The following is a 20,530-nucleotide window of genomic DNA, read 5'->3' on the forward strand; positions in this document are numbered from 1 at the left end:
TGGTATCAGAGCCTAGGCTTGTTTGTTTGATACTTGATGCAAAATAGTGAAAAAAGTCGAATTTTTTGTTGTCTGCCTGATGAACTCGCCGAGTCTATGGGGGGACTCGTCGAGTTCATGAGTAAACTCATCCTACTCGGCGAGTAGGTTCGTGCACTCGGCGAGTAGGAGCCTCAGAATGCAGATTTCCGACTTTTGCTGCTGGAAATGGACTAGAAACATTACCCTAAACTGTTTTGGTGTTTTAAAACTTGTTTTAGTTGGTGTAATAGTTGTTCTAATCCATTTACAATAGCTTATATCAAAATTTCATGCTTTGTATGTGTTCATATAATTCTTGAAACTTTGATGATCATGTTCATGTTCTTATGAATTTAGAAGATGATAGGAATTATTTGCTAAATTGTTTAGGATTAATTCTTGATCATTTATGTGTTTTAATGGAGTCCATAATTTGTCCTCAAGTTATGGATATCCAAAGGTCACTTCTTTTAAACACACACTTAAAACACATAAGTTACATGGAAATGAAGAGTCTTCATTTTTATGAACCTTTAATTCATAAGTTATGAAATGAAAAGTTTTGAATAGTTTCAAAACTTGTCCTCAAGTTTTGGAATTTGTAAAGTTACACACACTTTAATATACTTTAATTCCAAACCCTTAGAGTTTTAAAAGTTAAAATTCAACCCTTATACTATTTATAACATTAATGGTTAATTATTATATATATGTATAAGATTAAAGTCGTCTTACCGCTAGTACGCCTCATTCACGAAGCCAGTCTATAAGGTGGGTATAAGGTTGTTGCCTATAAAATGGCAACTTAATGGGTGTCCACTCTCACCCACCGCTTGCTTGACTGGTGGAGGGTCGTTAGCCGAACGGGTAGGACAAGGACTTATAAATTCTCATTAAAAGTATGATGAATATTATAAAGTAACTAAACCTTTTATAAATTCCCAATCTTAGTTACTTTAGGAAAATGTGAATATGGTGCTAACCCATGAAATTCACACTTTGTACCTTACCAAGTCGTTGGTGGAGCGTGTGTGGTTAACCGGCACACTAACTTGGACTAGTAAGGATCACGAAGGGTGACTTAATGTTTATCATAGATCGGTGGAGCGTGTGTGGTTAACCGGCACATTCATTAGGTGATAATATTAAGGGTACCAAGTAAATTTGCATGGTTATTCACACCTTGTTTTGTGATCCTCGGCATCCCAGTCACAAAACTTGAAGGGCAAAATCGAGATTGAAACATGCCATTGAAAAGTTCAATGAATCTCAAAAGAATCTAGGAATTGCAAAAACCAATTAAACCTAATAATTCATTTCGTTTTCATGGTGGAAATTGGTGAATCGTCATTCACCTACCTTCAAATATATTATAGCTTAGATTACGGCATCCCTCTTCTAAGTTATAATATATTGTGTTGGATCCTAGCCTTAATATTACATTTGGGTGTATTATTAAGGATTCGATATATCTAATCTAAACTTGTGTTCTTCTTTTCAGATGTCTTCCAACAACAAAGCTTCGGGATCTAACCCTACTGGCTCCTTTTCCCTCATGAACCTTTGTGGGAGGGTCATCTTTGATGGTTCCAACTTCATGGATTGGATCCGGAACATCAGGTAGGTTACTCGTTACGTGGACAAGGAATATGTCCTCGATAAGGAGCTAAAGGAGCTTGATGAGTCCACTGCTACTCCTGAGGAGGTCGCTGAGTATCAGGCACATGAAAGAGATGCCACCAAGGTGGCATGCATCATGATGGCCACCATAACAGCTGAACTCCAAAAGTCCTATGAGGACTATTACCCTTTTGAGATGCATCAGGATCTGATGGAAAGGTACCATTAGAGTGCTCGTCAAGAGCGGTATGAAATAATCTCCTCCATGATCACTACCCGTATGAAGGATAGCGAACCAATCACGAGCCACATGCAGAAAATGCAAAGGTATGTGGATCGTCTAATGAAACTGAATGTGAACTTCCCTGAGGAGTTGGCATTTGATATCATTTTGCACTCCTTGCCATCGTGTTATGATCAATTTCGTATGACATACCACATGAACAAGGAGGAAGTCACACTCAGTAAGCTTCAAGGACTTCTGAAGACTGCCGAAAGTGGTCTTAAGAGTAAGTCGGTTGCTACTCCTACTCCTACTACTACCCCTGTTTTGGCTATCGGGCAAGGCAAAGGGAAGAAGAGGAAGCACCCTTCGAAGGGTACCAAGGGAAAGTCCCTTGAAGGCTCCTCATCTGGAACCAAAGGTGGTTCTATCACTCCTTCTGCCATCCGTAAGGATGCTGAATGCTTCTACTGTCAAAATAAGGGGCACTGGAAGCGAAACTGCCCAAAGTACTTGCAGGATGTCAAGGATGGGAAAGTGAAACCATCCCATGCAGATATTTACACTATATTGTCTAATAACTCACCATATTCTAATTCTTGGGTTCTTGATACAGGTTGTGGTATTCACATCTGTTGTGACTTGCAGGGCCTAAGAAGAAGTGAGGATGTGGAGCACAGAAAGATAAACTTAATCATGGGGAACAAGAAGGTTGCACCTGTTACCAAGATTGGAGTTTATACTTTGTTGCTAGATAGTAGGTTAAAGTTAGATTTGAATAAATGTGTGTACTCGTCTGAAATGGCAAGGAATATTATTTCCTTTCATGCTTTGTACAAACAAGGTTTTACCTTTTCTTTTGATAATGAAGTTGGTAGTATTAATGCTTTCTTTAATAATGTTCTTTATTTTAAAGCATTACCTTGTGATGGTGTGTATGAAGCTGTATCGGTTGTAGATAATTTAGGAAATAATGTATTATGTATTGATTCTTCTACTAGCTTGGATAAAGCATCTTTGTGGCATTGTCGTCTTGGACATGTAAGCAAGAAACGCATAGGCCAGCTCCAAAAGGATGGAGTCTTGGAGTCGTTCGACCTCAAGTCGGATGATAGTTGTGAGTCTTGTCTACTTGGAAAAATGACAAAATCACCCTTCATTGGTACTTGTGCAAGGGGTGAGGGTTTGTTGGACCTTATACATACTGATGTATGTGGACCATTCAAAACCGCCACAAGGGATGCTAATCGCTATTATGTGACTTTTATTGATGATTTTAGTAGATATGGTTATGTCTACTTAATCAAACATAAGTCAGAAACTTTTGAAAGCTTTAAAGAGTTTAAACAGGAAGTAGAAAATCAATTGGGCAGGAACATTAAGATGTTTCGATCCGATCGAGGTGGTGAGTATCTTAGTACTGAGTTCCTCGACTATCTTAAGGAGTGTGGGATTGTCTCACAACTGACACCTCCCAGGACACCACAGCTGAATGGTGTAGCTGAGAGGCGCAATCGAACTTTGTTGGACATGGTTCGCTCTATGATGAGTCGAGCTTCGCTACCAATCTCTTTTTGGGGGTATGCCTTAGAGACTGCCGCCCACATCCTTAATCTAGTCCCTACAAAGAAGGTTGCCAAAACACCTCATGAAATGTGGACTGGGAAAGTTCCCAATTTGGACCATATCAAGATTTGGGGTTGCGAGGCTTTCGTGAGGCGCGAAACTCATGACAAGCTCGAACCTCGAAGTGAAAGGTGTATTTTCATCGGCTACCCACAAAAATCCTTTGGTTACCTCTTCTACAGACCCAGTGAGAATGTGGTCTTTGTGCCTAGGAGAGGGGTCTTTCGAGAGAGAGAATTTATAAACCAAGGAGACAGTGGGAGGCAAATTGACCTTGAAGAAATTCAAGACTCAATTGGTGAAGGAACCTCAGACACTAGCAATCAACTTGAGGAGGAAATTCCTGTTGATCCAGCTGACGAGTCTATACTTCCGAGGCGTTCCACAAGGGTTAGGAACACACCTGTCACACCCCGCTAAAGCGGAAACACAGGGTGTGGCAGTACAAAGGGTTTCATCGCAAAAGTTAAAAGACAACACCAACCATAGTATTAAAAATCATTACAAATTCACAATGGGTTTGAACAACTTTTAAAAGAAATTACAATGTAAATTGAAATACAACACATGCGAATGCTCCTAAAGGTGAAGTGTCCCTAAGTGCCACTTACTCGATGATTCCTGAAAAAGCATGTAAAACGAGCGTCAACTATAAAAATAGTTGGTGAGTACTCACAGATAAACAAAATGATACTGGTTCCATGAATTGAAATCAAAGTTTTGATAAAAGTTTCCAATAATAAAAGTATATTGTTAAGATGAGTAAATAAGTTTGTAAAAACAAAGTTCTTTGTCATCATGAGAGATAAGGTATGTTGCCCAAATAAGATGCAACATTCATATTCTCATGGAAGATAAAGTTCGTTACTCAAACGAGTAAACAAGTTTCACTGCTAAAATGAGCAATCAATTTCGTTGCTACAAGGAGCAAACAATTTCATTGCTAAAACATGTATATAAGTTTTCAGTAATAACAGTTCGTTGTTGTAATAAGAAACAAAGTTCATTGCTATAATTAATAAACAAGTTTATTGCTATAATAAGTAACGAGTTTGTATGTGTATGAGCAAACAATGAGTCTCAACCAAACCTGTGACTGAAGCCCTATCAAGATCTATGCTTATCGTTCCATAGATGAATATGGTATCATGCACTCCAGCAATAGGGCGAGTGAGGAGTTGTCAATTCCTAATAGCGCTATCCATAATGACCATTGGCTCAAAGAGTTAATGGTTAGAGATAAGGGAAGGGCCTTAGTACGATAAGTTCTCATGTTCCGTGTTGCATAGACATACATAGAGAGACATAGCAATAAAATAGCAATCATGTTTGATACAAATCAATTTAAATACAACATTCAAATAATAGTTTTTCGGGACATGCTTTTCCACCCCAAAACATAAAAACTGAAAATAGGGGAGTGCGTGAATACTCACAATATGCAAAATATAGCAACCAAGTTTATACGAGTCAAATAAATACAACGAATATAAATAGTTTAGGACATGCTTTTCCACCCCAAAACATTTAAAAACCGAAAATAGGGGATTGGTGAATACTCACAATGCATTTAGATGATGCAAATGGTGCCTTGAACTACGTTCCACGTGTACCACTACCGATTCCTACATTAATGGTATTCGCTAGTGAGTCTCTAATCGAAATCTAACACTAGTATACTTACTACTACAATAGAATTATGCCAATAATGTGTCAAAATTTAATATTGATAAGTTACAAACATTTTTCTGTGGAAATTAAGTTTCAAAGAATCAATTGTTATATAACAATTTAAGTGGAAAATTTTCATTATTGAAATGTTAATATTTAACATTTTAGAGGTGTTCCAATGATTAAATATTCAAAACTAAATCAATTTAGTTCTAAACTTTCCCAAACTTTGCATTTAAGTTTTAATTGAAGTCAAAGACCTCAAGATAAATTTTCTTGAATTTTTGATTTGTCTAACTATTTTTCACCATTTTAGTTTCTTGAATAACCATAAAATCATGAAAAATACTAAACAATTAATAAAAATTACCAAACTTCAGATTTTGGTTCTAAATATGTTAAAAGACTTCTAGATAAATTTTCATGGATTATGGATATGCATAACCATTTTTCATATATTTAATTTTCTAAATATATAAAAATTCATGAAAAATAGAAATCGGTTAAGAAAATGCCCCAAACTTTTTATAGTAATGTCATTACACGTACTTAACCTGGGAAAAATATAAAAATAGATTTCCAGACAATTTAACCCAACTTTATGATTTTTGAGCATTTATTCTAATAAAAATTGAAATAAATAGAAAATAGTTTCCAAAATTGCCCAAAATTTTTGTCACGCTGTTATTAGTCATTATTAAGCTAGGAAAAATATAAAAATGAATTTCTAAATTGTTTATCCCAATTTTATGATTTTTGTGTATGTATTCTAATAATAATTGGGTTTAAGTGTATTTAATCTTGGGAAAATAGAAGAAAAATAGTATACAGAAGAGAAAAATCATCAAAATTTTTATGTAGCATCCTAATGTACTACAAGGTGTTCTGGTAATTTTTCATAATTTTTGGATGAGTAAAACTATTTTTCCTGTTTTTAGTCATTATAAATACAAAAATCGGAGAAAAATAGGGATACATTATGAAAAATTCTGGAAATATTTTCCTAAGTCTTCCACAGAGAGTATAAGCTGCGAAAATTATTAGATACCATTTTTATATTCCCTAATGTGGTTTTATGATTTATTAGAGCTAAACAAAAAGAAAATTCAAAACCATATTACACAGTAACAAAAATCGATGAAACTTAATGGAAGATGTTTATTAACTTATTGGATCATCCAAGAATTTTTCCACAATTTATTTACTAGTTTAAGTATTTTATATGATTTAACACTCTATTTTCTTATTATTTTCATGTAAAAATAAAGAAAATATATATTGAGCTGAAAATTTCCAGAACACATCTTTATACAATTTAATAACAATGAAAAATTGTTTTCTTATTTTTGATGTCGAAAAACATGCCTAAAGGCTCAATAAATTATAGAGAAAACTTGGTTCTTGTGATTTTGGTAAAGATTATTGATGTTACTTTGAGAATTTTTGCAACATGTTCCAAAGACTTTTAAATCAAGATCTTTTTGTACCTCTTAATATATGATGTTAAGAGTTCAAAATAATTTTTGAATGATTTTTAGTGATAAATAAGTCCTTTGAACATGCAACACAAAACAAATGTTCATAAGGAAAGTGCTGTTTGAGCAACAGTTTTGTAAAAATTGGTAAAAATCGAAATATTGGAACTTTTTAGTGAGGTCAGATGGGTTTGAAAGCTAACTCAAAATATTATATTTCAGAAAAAGAATCACGAATTTTGGCTAAGAAATGAGTGAGATATGACAGTGTAAAGTCAGGTAAAGAAATCTGGCAGATTGCATGCATGATGATTGGTTAGAAAAGTGGGTTTTCATCATTTCCTTGAGTAAATCTTTTGAAGTATTTTAAATATATCATGATAACCTCATATTTTGGTCATGTTTCCAGAGATCAAAAGATTAAAACTTATCAAAATGTATACATGCATTTATGAAGAAAATTTTGTTTCTCAAAAACTCTTAACTTGAGTTTGATGTTTTAATCCTTAAAATCGATTTTTGCACTAAGATCATGAACATGCAACCTTGTTTATCATACATGCATGGTGTTAAAACACATCCATCATGTTCTAAAAACCATTTTAACAAAAAGAAAACAAGTTTGAAGAAGATGAAGAAGGAGAAAGTGTAAGAAAAAGAGCAAAACTTGAAGGAAAAGTGAAGTAGAAATCGATTTTACCTTCAAGAATACCACAAGATGATGAAGATTTCGAGTTTGAGGAGTGTTCTTGGGTTTGTTTTCTGGAATATTTCTTGGTTCTTAGAGGGAGGAAGAGATAATGGAGTGGTGTTTGGAGAGAAAAAGTAGAGAGAAGGTAGAGAGAGTTTTCTAGAGAGAGAAAGAAGAGAGATGTGTGTGTTTGGAGAATGAGAGTGTGAGAGAGAGATATGGGGAGAGAGGGATCCGATTTTAGGGGAGGAGAGGCTCTGTCTCTCTTGTTTCTTTTATAAAAATTCAAATCTTTTATAAAAATATCCAACTTTTTATAAAATATGCACCTTAACCTAGTTTTTATGCATAAAACTCTTGATTTTTGACTTATAAATCAAGGGTAAATGTTAATAACTAAATCTTTATTTTTCATTGAATTGTATTTCATAATAATTATTATGATAAGATAATATTATAAGGTTCATAATTGTTTTTATAGGATTTTTAAGGTTAAAGTTTATAAATATGAGTTTTTAGGGCTTTTAGGATTTTGGAGTTTCATAAACTTTGAATATCAAAATAAATAGAATATTTGAGACTTTAAATTATCTTATGGTATTATAACTCTTTTATAGTTATAAATAATGTTTGTAATTTATTTTTATCGGTTTATTGGCAATCTATGTAGTGATTCCGAGATTCAAGCGAAATTGAGGAATCGAGTATACTAGTCCTAGTCTTCAACTTTGACTTAAGTTTTTATGAGACTTTGACCTAATTTCTACTACTAGGTCAAGTGCATGATGTGTGTATATGATTCATGAAATGTTGTTCGAGTCAAAGAGTGACCCAAATATGGATAGTCACTACAGCTCAGTAGATGTAGAATTCACATATCAATGTGAAATCTAAGTACACTATCCATTGATTCTAATTGTTTCCAAGTTTCTAGTAGGTTATAACTTAGATTCTAATTACTAAGTCTAATATGTGTTGTGCCTATATGTGCAACTAAGTCTAGTCAATTCTAGAACCGACTCGAATTTTGACGGTTGTCACAGTCTCCCCCGGTTGAAAGAATTTCGTCCCGAAATTCAATTCGTGACGAATTCTATTAGAACTCAACCGGATGCAATTGTATCGTTCGGGAGGTGGTGACTTGAAGTGTTCTTTGATTACTTTAGGTTAATTCCTCAAGGGAAAAGCCCAATTCTTTTAGCTATCAACAATTTAGTGTTTCCTTAATTCGAGTTCTACAGCCTAGATTGCGAGAAATTAGGAACATGGAAATCATGATCCGACCACGGCGACCTAGTTGAAAAGATTATCTAGTTAGATATTATCTGAATTAAGAGAGCGGTATAAGTTTCGATGATGCACCAACTGCACTGAGCGTTAAATCTGCATTGATCTTTAAGTTGCATTCTAAATTAGCACTAAGTGTAACTTCGCCGCTTAAAAAAAGAGAAGAGATTAGGAACAATTTGTTCACTTTCGGGTTGGCTACTATATCTGGAAAAGATATATTCCGAAATAATAAGGGGTATCACGAATGAAAGGGAAGCGATCGAGGTTAAGTTCCTAAAAATGCGTTCTAAGGGTAGGCAACGAAGTTTTGGTACATCTCCAATGTAAAGGCTATTTAAGTGTCGTATACAAAATAAGTTACGAAATGATTGAGGATCTCCGAGGCTATAATTACTACTACGGTTACTCTTACAATAATAAAACCTTATTCGAAGAATAAATATATTTAGAGAGTCATTGGTGCAAATGGAGGCGATGAAAATTTATTAAATCACATTGTGTATATAGCATTTTAAGTGTTTAGAAGTGATTAAAAATCTCATTGTTATCAAAATGTGTGTTTAGAAATGATAATTAATCTCACTATTATCAAAATGTGTAATAATTCCAAGATAATGAAGATACATGTGTGGCGATCCAACAAAGTAGTAAAATAATATAAAGATTAATTAAGGTTAAAGGTTTAAGTCGTCATTAAAGGAATTTGTATAGAAATATTTGTATTAAACTTTTGGGAAATTGTCCAATTGTCTAAGTCAGGACAAGTTCAAGCTTATGAGTCAGAATATTTATGAAAACAAAGTTGAGAGTTTAGGAACTCACTGAAAATTACAAACTAGAATGCTATTTTAAGAAACGTGTAAAAATATCGATAATTGAAAATAGTGGATTCTTAATTTAGTGTTTCTACAAAAACAATCATTTAGAGAATATGTAATAGTAAAATTCAAGACTTTTGATGTATTTAAAGAAAAGAAGAAGCATAAGAATACATATCCTCAACATATATTTTTTCGGATATAGAAAAATTATAAGCATAAGAGTATTCATCTTGTGTATTAATTATAAGGAAAAATACAATGAAAATTGCATTTTATATCATGTTTTTGAATTTAGAACGAAAGAGCAAATGTAAATAAGGATCACTTGTTTATAGTAGATTTCAAAATAAAAACAAGATGTATATGATAAAAGGCGTAATTGAACATATCAAAGTTGACTAAACTTAAAGTATGCCTCATGACTATACACGTATTAATCGCTCAAAACGAAAGGGTAGACTTCTAGTCTATATGTATACGAACATGATACCAGGAGAAGCAAAATAGACAGAAACAAAGTTAGACAATGTATTATGTTAATATTATGGCGTGCGAGATCTAAAATCAGAAGGAGAGCGAGAAATAAAGTTCGGGGGAAAGAAAAAAGGAAGATAGATGCGGCAATGATTGCTATTGTTAAAATTATAAGAACAATACCTATAGGTAGATTTAAAACCAGGTTGAGATATATTTCAAACTTAAATATTTGATGTATGTTGATGATTAAATAGACATGTGGGAGTTTTAAAGTGTTGGCTAAGGATTGCTAAAAATTTATAAGTTACTTATTAAGTTAAACTCCATTTGTGAAAAAGAAGAAACACTAAAACTCGTAATTGAAAATTTGACAGTTTTGATCTTTTGACTGGGGTCCAACAATGGTTAAAATGGATAAGGTAAAGACTCAATATATTTAGAAGAATAATTGTGCATTGTCGAAAGTGCGTCTCTGGAATTTTAAAAGTGAGCACTTAGTTTTTCAATTCTTTAAATTTTAGAAACTTTACAAATTATAAAACTAATTTGAAAAAAAAAAAAAAAAATGAGGTATGTTGGAAATGTAGGAATTAGAGATTTCTTATAAACATGTTTAAATTAGAAAGTTGTAAAAATACCGTGTTGGGTTTCAAGAAAACACATTTAAGTAAAGTACAATGCCTAAATGAGAAGGTAGTTAAAAGTCTTAAAACAAAAGTGGTTTGAAGATCCGATGAAGCTTTTACACATAATATGAACTTTAACGTCATATGTTGAAGTTTTATAGCATAAAGTTTAAACACTTTTATAAAAGAAAATGTTTCTAAGTTTTTCGAAAACGTGCCAAAATGGTAAGCAAGGTTGAATATGGTTTATATGCCCTTAAAAGCACATCTATCCATTGAAATATATTTGAAATGAAATTAAAATAGCAAGGTTAAAACCAATATTGGTTAAATTGAGTTTTGAAGAAAAGTGTTAAGTTAAAGCAAGTTGTCAAAAGATTTTTGTGAGTTAAATAAAACCGATGAAGTGAAATATCTTTTTGATGGAAGATTAAGAAGTAAGGAATAAGTATGTTAGTGTAGCTGCTCGTACCTAAATACTAAGGCGAGTACAAGGCGAGTATAAGACGAGTACCGATGTCTTTTTCCCTAAGATAAAGGGCAAGAAAATTATTTGAAAAACGTTTTATGGTGTCAATGCAGTTTACGACCTTTTATAGAGGTCAAAGGGACATCCTATGTTAAGTTTTAAGCTCAAGGTGGAAACAACGTAGAGCTAAATCGTAGCGTAGTAATAAGGTCTCACGTATGCGTTAAACCTCCGTGTCTCCTTGTGAGTCGAATCCGGAATGCCCACCAATGGTATCCAAGTGATTACTTAGAAACGACTCATCTACCTCCTTACGCGATGCTCCAATTTTCATCCGTGTCAGTATCGGAACGCTTTCCTAGTTGTAACTCTAGTACGAAGACGATGAAGAGGTATTGAGGAATAATTGGTATAGGTTTCGACTTAAGATTATTACTAGTGTATATCTAGCCACTAACCTTACATCTAAAGTCAATAGCTACCGAGGAATACCCATTATTAGTACTAAGTGCATTGCTCCTAGAGTGGCTAGTGATATAACCTAAGTGGTTAACCTATCACTTGATAAGGGATAAAAGTATTTCTAAATAAAGGCATTGTTATAAAAGTGCACTTAGTTTCTAAGTGTATCTAGATGAATGCCTATAATATGCAATGCCCGTACGCACACCGAAAAAAATTTGTTTTTCAATAGTTTAAGTTGAAAATTGTTTTGAACATAATTCTACTATAACCGTTTCCAGCCTCGCATTAATTTTCTTTAATTAAGCATAGTTGGCCAGGCTATACTTAATCAAAGTCCAATAATGCGTACTCGAATTAGTTATACTAGTAGTATGTTCTATATTTTAAAAACGTTTAGAAAATTTTTGGCTATAGTTATGGTTTTCCAAAGGAAAACCGGTATTCTCTATAACCTTCGGCTCTGATACCATTTCCTGTCACACCCCGCTAAAGCGGAAACACAGGGCGTGACAGTACAAAGGGTTTCATCGCAAAAGTTAAAAGACAACACCAACCATAGTATTAAAAATCATTACAAATTCACAATGGGTTTGAACAACTTTTAAAAGAAATTACAATGTAAATTGAAATACAACACATGCGAATGCTCCTAAAGGTGAAGTGTCCCTAAGTGCCACTTACTCGATGATTCCTGAAAAAGCATGTAAAACGAGCGTCAACTATAAAAATAGTTGGTGAGTACTCACAGATAAACAAAATGATACCGGTTCCATGAATTGAAATCAAAGTTTTGATAAAAGTTTCCAATAATAAAAGTATATTGTTAAGATGAGTAAATAAGTTTGTAAAAACAAAGTTCTTTGTCATCATGAGAGATAAGGTATGTTGCCCAAATAAGATGCAACATTCATATTCTCATGGAAGATAAAGTTCGTTACTCAAACGAGTAAACAAGTTTCACTGCTAAAATGAGCAATCAATTTCGTTGCTACAAGGAGCAAACAATTTCATTGCTAAAACATGTATATAAGTTTTCAGTAATAACAGTTCGTTGTTGTAATGAGAAACAAAGTTCATTGCTATAATTAATAAACAAGTTTATTGCTATAATAAGTAACGAGTTTGTATGTGTATGAGCAAACAATGAGTCTCAACCAAACCTGTGACTGAAGCCCTATCAAGATCTATGCTTATCGTTCCATAGATGAATATGGTATCATGCACTCCAGCAATAGGGCGAGTGAGGAGTTGTCAATTCCTAATAGCGCTATCCATAATGACCATTGGCTCAAAGAGTTAATGGTTAGAGATAAGGGAAGGGCCTTAGTACGATAAGTTCTCATGTTCCGTGTTGCATAGACATACATAGAGAGACATAGCAATAAAATAGCAATCATGTTTGATACAAATCAATTTAAATACAACATTCAAATAATAGTTTTTCGGGACATGCTTTTCCACCCCAAAACATAAAAACTGAAAATAGGGGAGTGCGTGAATACTCACAATATGCAAAATATAGCAACCAAGTTTATACGAGTCAAATAAATACAACGAATATAAATAGTTTAGGACATGCTTTTCCACCCCAAAACATTTAAAAACCGAAAATAGGGGATTGGTGAATACTCACAATGTATTTAGATGATGCAAATGGTGCCTTGAACTACGTTCCACGTGTACCACTACCGATTCCTACAATAATGGTATTCGCTAGTGAGTCTCTAATCGAAATCTAACACTACTATACTTACTACTACACTAGAATTATGTCAATAATGTGTCAAAATTTAATATTGATAAGTTACAAATATTTTTCTGTGGAAATTAAGTTTCAAAGAATCAATTGTTATATAACAATTTAAGTGGAAAATTTTCATTATTGAAATGTTAATATTTAACATTTTAGAGGTGTTCCAATGATTAAATATTCAAAACTAAATCAATTTAGTTCTAAACTTTCCCAAACTTTGCATTTAAGTTTTAATTGAAGTCAAAGACCTCAAGATAAATTTTCTTGAATTTTTGATTTGTCTAACTATTTTTCACCATTTTAGTTTCTTGAATAACCATAAAATCATGAAAAATACTAAACAATTAATAAAAACTACCAAACTTCAGATTTTGGTTCTAAATATGTAAAAAGACTTCTAGATAAATTTTCATGGATTATGGATATGCATAACCATTTTTCATATATTTAATTTTCTAAATATATAAAAATTCATGAAAAATAGAAATAGGTTAAGAAAATGCCCCAAACTTTTTATAGTAATGTCATTACACGTACTTAACCTGGGAAAAATATAAAAATAGATTTCCAGACAATTTAACCCAACTTTATGATTTTTGAGCATTTATTCTAATAAAAATTGAAATAAATAGAAAATAGTTTCCAAAATTGCCCAAAATTTTTGTAACGCTGTTATTAGTCATTATTAAGCTAGGAAAAATATAAAAATGAATTTCTAAACTGTTTATCCCAATTTTATGATTTTTGTGTATGTATTCTAATAATAATTGGGTTTAAGTGTATTTAATCTTGGGAAAATAGAAGAAAAATAGTATACAGAAGAGAAAAATCATCAAAATTTTTATGTAGCATCCTAATGTACTACAAGGTGTTCTGGTAATTTTTCATAATTGTTGGATGAGTAAAACTATTTTTCCTGTTTTTAGTCATTATAAATACAAAAATCGGAGAAAAATAGGGATACATTATGAAAAATTCTGGAAATATTTTCCTAAGTCTTCCACAGAGAGTATAAGCTGCGAAAATTATTAGATACCATTTTTATATTCCCTAATGTGGTTTTATGATTTATTAGAGCTAAACAAAAAGAAAATTCAAAACCATATTACACAGTAACAAAAATCGATGAAACTTAATGGAAGATGTTTATTAACTTATTGGATCATCCAAGAATTTTTCCACAATTTATTTACTAGTTTAAGTATTTTATATGATTTAACACTCTATTTTCTTATTATTTTCATGTAAAAATAAAGAAAATATATATTGAGCTGAAAATTTCCAGAACACATCTTTATACAATTTAATAACAATGAAAAATTGTTTTCTTATTTTTGATGTCGAAAAACATGCCTAAAGGCTCAATAAATTATAGAGAAAACTTGGTTCTTGTGATTTTGGTAAAGATTATTGATGTTACTTTGAGAATTTTTGCAACATGTTCCAAAGACTTTTAAATCAAGATCTTTTTGTACCTCTTAATATATGATGTTAAGAGTTCAAAATAATTTTTGAATGATTTTTAGTGATAAATAAGTCCTTTGAACATGCAACACAAAACAAATGTTCATAAGGAAAGTGCTGTTTGAGCAACAGTTTTGTAAAAATTGGTAAAAATCGAAATATTGGAACTTTTTAGTGAGGTCAGATGGGTTTGAAAGCTAACTCAAAATATTATATTTCAGAAAAAGAATCACGAATTTTGGCTAAGAAATGAGTGAGATATGACAGTGTAAAGTCAGGTAAAGAAATCTGGCAGATTGCATGCATGATGATTGGTTAGAAAAGTGGGTTTTCATCATTTCCTTGAGTAAATCTTTTGAAGTATTTTAAATATATCATGATAACCTCATATTTTGGTCATGTTTCCAGAGATCAAAAGATTAAAACTTATCAAAATGTATACATGCATTTATGAAGAAAATTTTGTTTCTCAAAAACTCTTAACTTGAGTTTGATGTTTTAATCCTTAAAATCGATTTTTGCACTAAGATCATGAACATGCAACCTTGTTTATCATACATGCATGGTGTTAAAACACATCCATCATGTTCTAAAAACCATTTTAACAAAAAGAAAACAAGTTTGAAGAAGATGAAGAAGGAGAAAGTGTAAGAAAAAGAGCAAAACTTGAAGGAAAAGTGAAGTAGAAATCGATTTTACCTTCAAGAATACCACAAGATGATGAAGATTTCGAGTTTGAGGAGTGTTCTTGGGTTTGTTTTCTGGAATATTTCTTGGTTCTTAGAGGGAGGAAGAGATAATGGAGTGGTGTTTGGAGAGAAAAAGTAGAGAGAAGGTAGAGAGAGTTTTCTAGAGAGAGAAAGAAGAGAGATGTGTGTGTTTGGAGAATGAGAGTGTGAGAGAGAGATATGGGGAGAGAGGGATCCGATTTTAGGGGAGGAGAGGCTCTGTCTCTCTTGTTTCTTTTATAAAAATTCAAATCTTTTATAAAAATATCCAACTTTTTATAAAATATGCACCTTAACCTAGTTTTTATGCATAAAACTCTTGATTTTTGACTTATAAATCAAGGGTAAATGTTAATAACTAAATCTTTATTTTTCATTGAATTGTATTTCATAATAATTATTATGATAAGATAATATTATAAGGTTCATAATTGTTTTTATAGGATTTTTAAGGTTAAAGTTTATAAATATGAGTTTTTAGGGCTTTTAGGATTTTGGAGTTTCATAAACTTTGAATATCAAAATAAATAGAATATTTGAGACTTTAAATTATCTTATGGTATTATAACTCTTTTATAGTTATAAATAATGTTTGTAATTTATTTTTATCGGTTTATTGGCAATCTATGTAGTGATTCCGAGATTCAAGCGAAATTGAGGAATCGAGTATACTAGTCCTAGTCTTCAACTTTGACTTAAGTTTTTATGAGACTTTGACCTAATTTCTACTACTAGGTCAAGTGCATGATGTGTGTATATGATTCATGAAATGTTGTTCGAGTCAAAGAGTGACCCAAATATGGATAGTCACTACAGCTCAGTAGATGTAGAATTCACATATCAATGTGAAATCTAAGTACACTATCCATTGATTCTAATTGTTTCCAAGTTTCTAGTAGGTTATAACTTAGATTCTAATTACTAAGTCTAATATGTGTTGTGCCTATATGTGCAACTAAGTCTAGTCAATTCTAGAATCGACTCGAATTTTGACGGTTGTCACAACACCTGAGTTTTATTATGGATTTCATATTACTACGGAAGGTGATACATTTATCAGTGACAGTACACTGGTAAATCTGGATGAACCTAACAGTGTTAAGGAAGCCATGGCAGGCCCAGAGTCTGCTAAATGGAAGGAGGCTATGGACAGCGAGATACAGTCCATGTATGACAATCAAGTTTGGAACTTGGTTGACAATGTACCAGGCCGTAAGACAGTCGGGTGCAAATAGATCTTCAAGAAGAAGACCGACATGGATGGGAAGGTGCACACTTATAAGGCTCGACTGGTTGCGAATGGGTTTACTCAGACTCGGGGTATTGATTATGATGAAACCTTTTCACCAGTAGCAAAGATTAAGTCTATTAGGGTTATGCTAGCCATTGCTGCATTTCATGATTATGAAATATGGCAAATGGATGTCAAAATCGCTTTCCTTAACGGAAAGTTAGCTGAGGATGTTTACATGAATCAGCCAGAAGGTTTTGTCAGTGCAGAGTACCCCAATAGAGTGTGCAAGCTTGAGAAATCCATTTATGGATTGAAACAAGCATCTCGAAGTTGGAATCTTTGTTTCGATGAGAAGGTCAAAGAGTTTGGTTTCTCAAGAAGTGAAGATGAGTCATGCGTGTATGTCAGAGCTAGTGGGAGTATAGTTAGCTTTTTGGTACTGTATGTGGATGACATACTACTCATAGGAAATGACATCCCAACCTTGCAGGAGGTTAAGTCCTGGCTTGGGAAGTGCTTTGCTATGAAGGACCTTGGAGAAGCTACCTATATCCTAGGGATAAGGATATTAAGAGAAAGGAGTAAAAGACTAATTGGACTTAGTCAGAGTATCTACTTGGATAAGGTGTTGAAAAGGTTCAACATGCAGAATTCTAAGAAAGGAGAATTACCGATCCAAAGCAATGCCAAACTGAGCAAGGCTCAGAGCCCGATTACAGAAGATGAGATAGCTGAGATGAGTCGATTACCTTATGCTTCCGCTGTTGGTTCGATCATGTATGCTATGACTTGTACCCGTCCTGATGTGGCCTTTGCTTTGAGCATGGTCAGCAGATATCAGGGGAACCCTAGCAAGGCTCATTGGACTGCGGTAAAGAATATTCTCAAGTACCTGCGGAGGACTAAGGATTGGATCCTTACCCTTGGTGGGAGTGATGACTTGAGAGTAGTAGGGTATAGTGATGCTAGCTTTCAGACTGATAAGGATAACTTCCGCTCTCAGTCAGGCTGGGTCTTTACCTTAAATGGAGGGGCAATCACTTGGAAGAGTTCCAAACAGGAGACTGTAGCTGATTCGACTTGTGAATCAGAGTAGACCTTGGAGTTGTACCAGCTATATGGCTGAGGAACTTCATCAGAGACCTTGGAGTTGTACCAGCTATTAAGGAGCCTATGGAGATTTTCTGTGACAGCAATAGTGTGGTTGCCTTAGCCAAGGAACCAAGAGATCATGGCAGATCCCGACACATTGACAGAAAATATCACTTCATAAGACACAGGATAGAAGAGGGACTCCTCGTGGCAAAGAGGGTATCGTCAGATGAGAACCCTGCGGATCCCCTTACGAAGGGACTGACGAGGGTGAAGCATTTGCAGCATGCGAGGTGCATCGGGCTGAGGGACGATATTAGTTTTACAGATTAGATAGCCTTTTCTGAAACTTGTAAAATGTAATCGACGTTTGATGATGAATAAAATTTGTGATTTATTTATGAGTAAAGTGTTGCTATCATTGTCAATTATTTACTATTGTTTCAGTTTTGCATGTTTTGACTTCCAGAATAATTAATTTATTCAAACCTCCACAATCGGTCATACGTCAGAAGTAGGTATGAATCAAGATTGTCATGAATTGGGATTGTAGATGACTAAAGGTGTTTAGCCATAGCAATGGTTGCTACAACATTCATGAGTACTCATAAGTTATGAGTATTGGAATAAACCCACGCTCACTTGTATCACTTCATGGAATTTATCTCGAGTGATCGTGAGACGGTAATATCATATAAGTCTTCAAACCTAGAGATATGAGTTGTTACCTATGAGTTGGTTGTGAATTGATTGCACGTAAACGCATCAGTAACTTGATGTTATAAAACGTGCCTTTGTGTGCAATTCAATAAGTAGTAGAACAAGCATATGAGTCGAAGTTTATCTGTTCCTTCTAGAAATAGAAGCGATATCTGGGCCCCTCGATGATTTTGTGTTGACCCATGTACCGGGCCCGGTCAGAACTAAGTTGATGTGTTCAGTTAAGTTCTTTGTCAAACAAATCGGAAATCAAGAAACAACTGCTAGACAATAAGTAAGACATTGTTCCATGTATTTGGCCGGCTGATATCATGAGAGCAGAGGATTATATGATCACTTATCTAAAATGGCGCTTCATAGTTCACAAGAGTTTTCGAGAGCTACGATTGCAGGTTGGTTCCTGAAGTAATATAGGCAAATACAGTTATTAGACTTATCCAAGTGGGAGTCTGTTGGATAAGGTGTCTAAGTCCATAACTTATTTGGTATATACTTGACCCGACCCGGCATGGTCCATTTGGGTTGCACTTCACCCGAACTAGTTATGGATAATTTTATGAGAGTTGTATACTTACGATTTATTAATATATTATAAGTTATAATATATTAATAAAAAGTCATGTTACTTAATTAGTTTTAATCTTGAATTAATTATGAATTAATTTAGTGATTAAAAGGAAGACTAATTAAATCATGGGCTATTATATTTATATGGTGTGGGCTAACACTCATTTGGAATGGGCTAAGCTTATATGGAAGTCCATGGATGATCCATGGAGCTTTTACCCATGGATCCTTGGAAGAGGAAAAGACATGGGTTATTAGGGTTTCACCCTAACCATATACACTATATAAACAAGCTTATGTTGCATGAAAAAGACACTAATGTGTGTGTAAGTGTGGTGGCCAAAAATCAAGAGTTAGTATACTCTCTCATACATCTTTTCTAAGTTTGTGGTGATTTGTGATTTCCATTTGAGGCATTCACATTATTGGTGCTTGGCTCTCAAACTCCAAGGAATCAACAATCAACAAAAGGTATGTAATTCATCTAGTTCTTTTATGGTTAAAAGTACCCCATGCCATGCTAGATAGGTTATAAACCTTGGAAAATAATATTTTGCATGTATCTTAGACAAACATAGATCCAAGGTTTAATAGGGTTGCATGTACACTTAGGAAGTGTTAGAATGCTCAAAACCCAACAAGCATAACCCTAATAGACTTAATCTTTGCTACTGGTGAAAAGGTCTCATCATAGTCAACTCCCGGAGTTTGAGAAAAGCCCGTTGCAACCAGTCGTGCCTTATAAGTGTGTACATTCCCATCCATGTCGGTCTTCTTCTTGAAGATCCATTTGCACCCGACTGTCTTACGACCTGGTACATTGTCAACCAAGTTCCAAACTTGATTGTCATACATTGACTGAATCTCGCTGTCCATAGCCTCTTTCCATTTAGCAAACTCGGGGCCTGCCATGGCTTCCGTGTAGCTGTTAGGTTCATCCAAACTTACCAGTGTACTATCACTGATAAGTGTCGCGCCTTCTGCAGTAATATGGAAACCATAGTAATGCTCAGGTGTATTCCTAACTCTAGTGGAACGCCTCAGTGGTACAGACTCGTCAGTTGGATCAGCATGAGTTTCCTCCTCAGGTTGATTGCTAGGGTTTGAGGTTCCTTCACCACTTGACTCTTGAATTTCTTCAAGATCAATTTTCTTCCCACTGTTTCCTTGGCTTATGAACTCTCTCTCGTGAAAGACCCCTTTTCTTGCCACAAAGACCACATTCTCACTGGGTTTATAGAAGAGGTAACCAAAGGATTTATGTGGGTATCCGATGAAAATACACCGCTCACTTCGAGGTTCGAGCTTATCATGAGTCTCGCGCCTCACGAAAGCCTCGCAACCCTAAATCTTGATGTGGTATAAATTGGGAACTTTCCCAGTACACATCTCATGAGGTGTTTTGGCAACCTTTTTAGTTGGGACTAGATTAAGGATATGGGCGGCAGTCTCTAAGGCATACCCCCAAAATGAGATTGGTAGCGAAGCTCGACTCAT

The sequence above is a fragment of the Lactuca virosa genome, chromosome 5, assembly GCF_052849685.1.
Source record: "Lactuca virosa cultivar CGN04683 chromosome 5, Lactuca_virosa_CGN04683_v6, whole genome shotgun sequence".
NCBI classification, from domain to species: domain Eukaryota; kingdom Viridiplantae; phylum Streptophyta; class Magnoliopsida; order Asterales; family Asteraceae; genus Lactuca; species Lactuca virosa.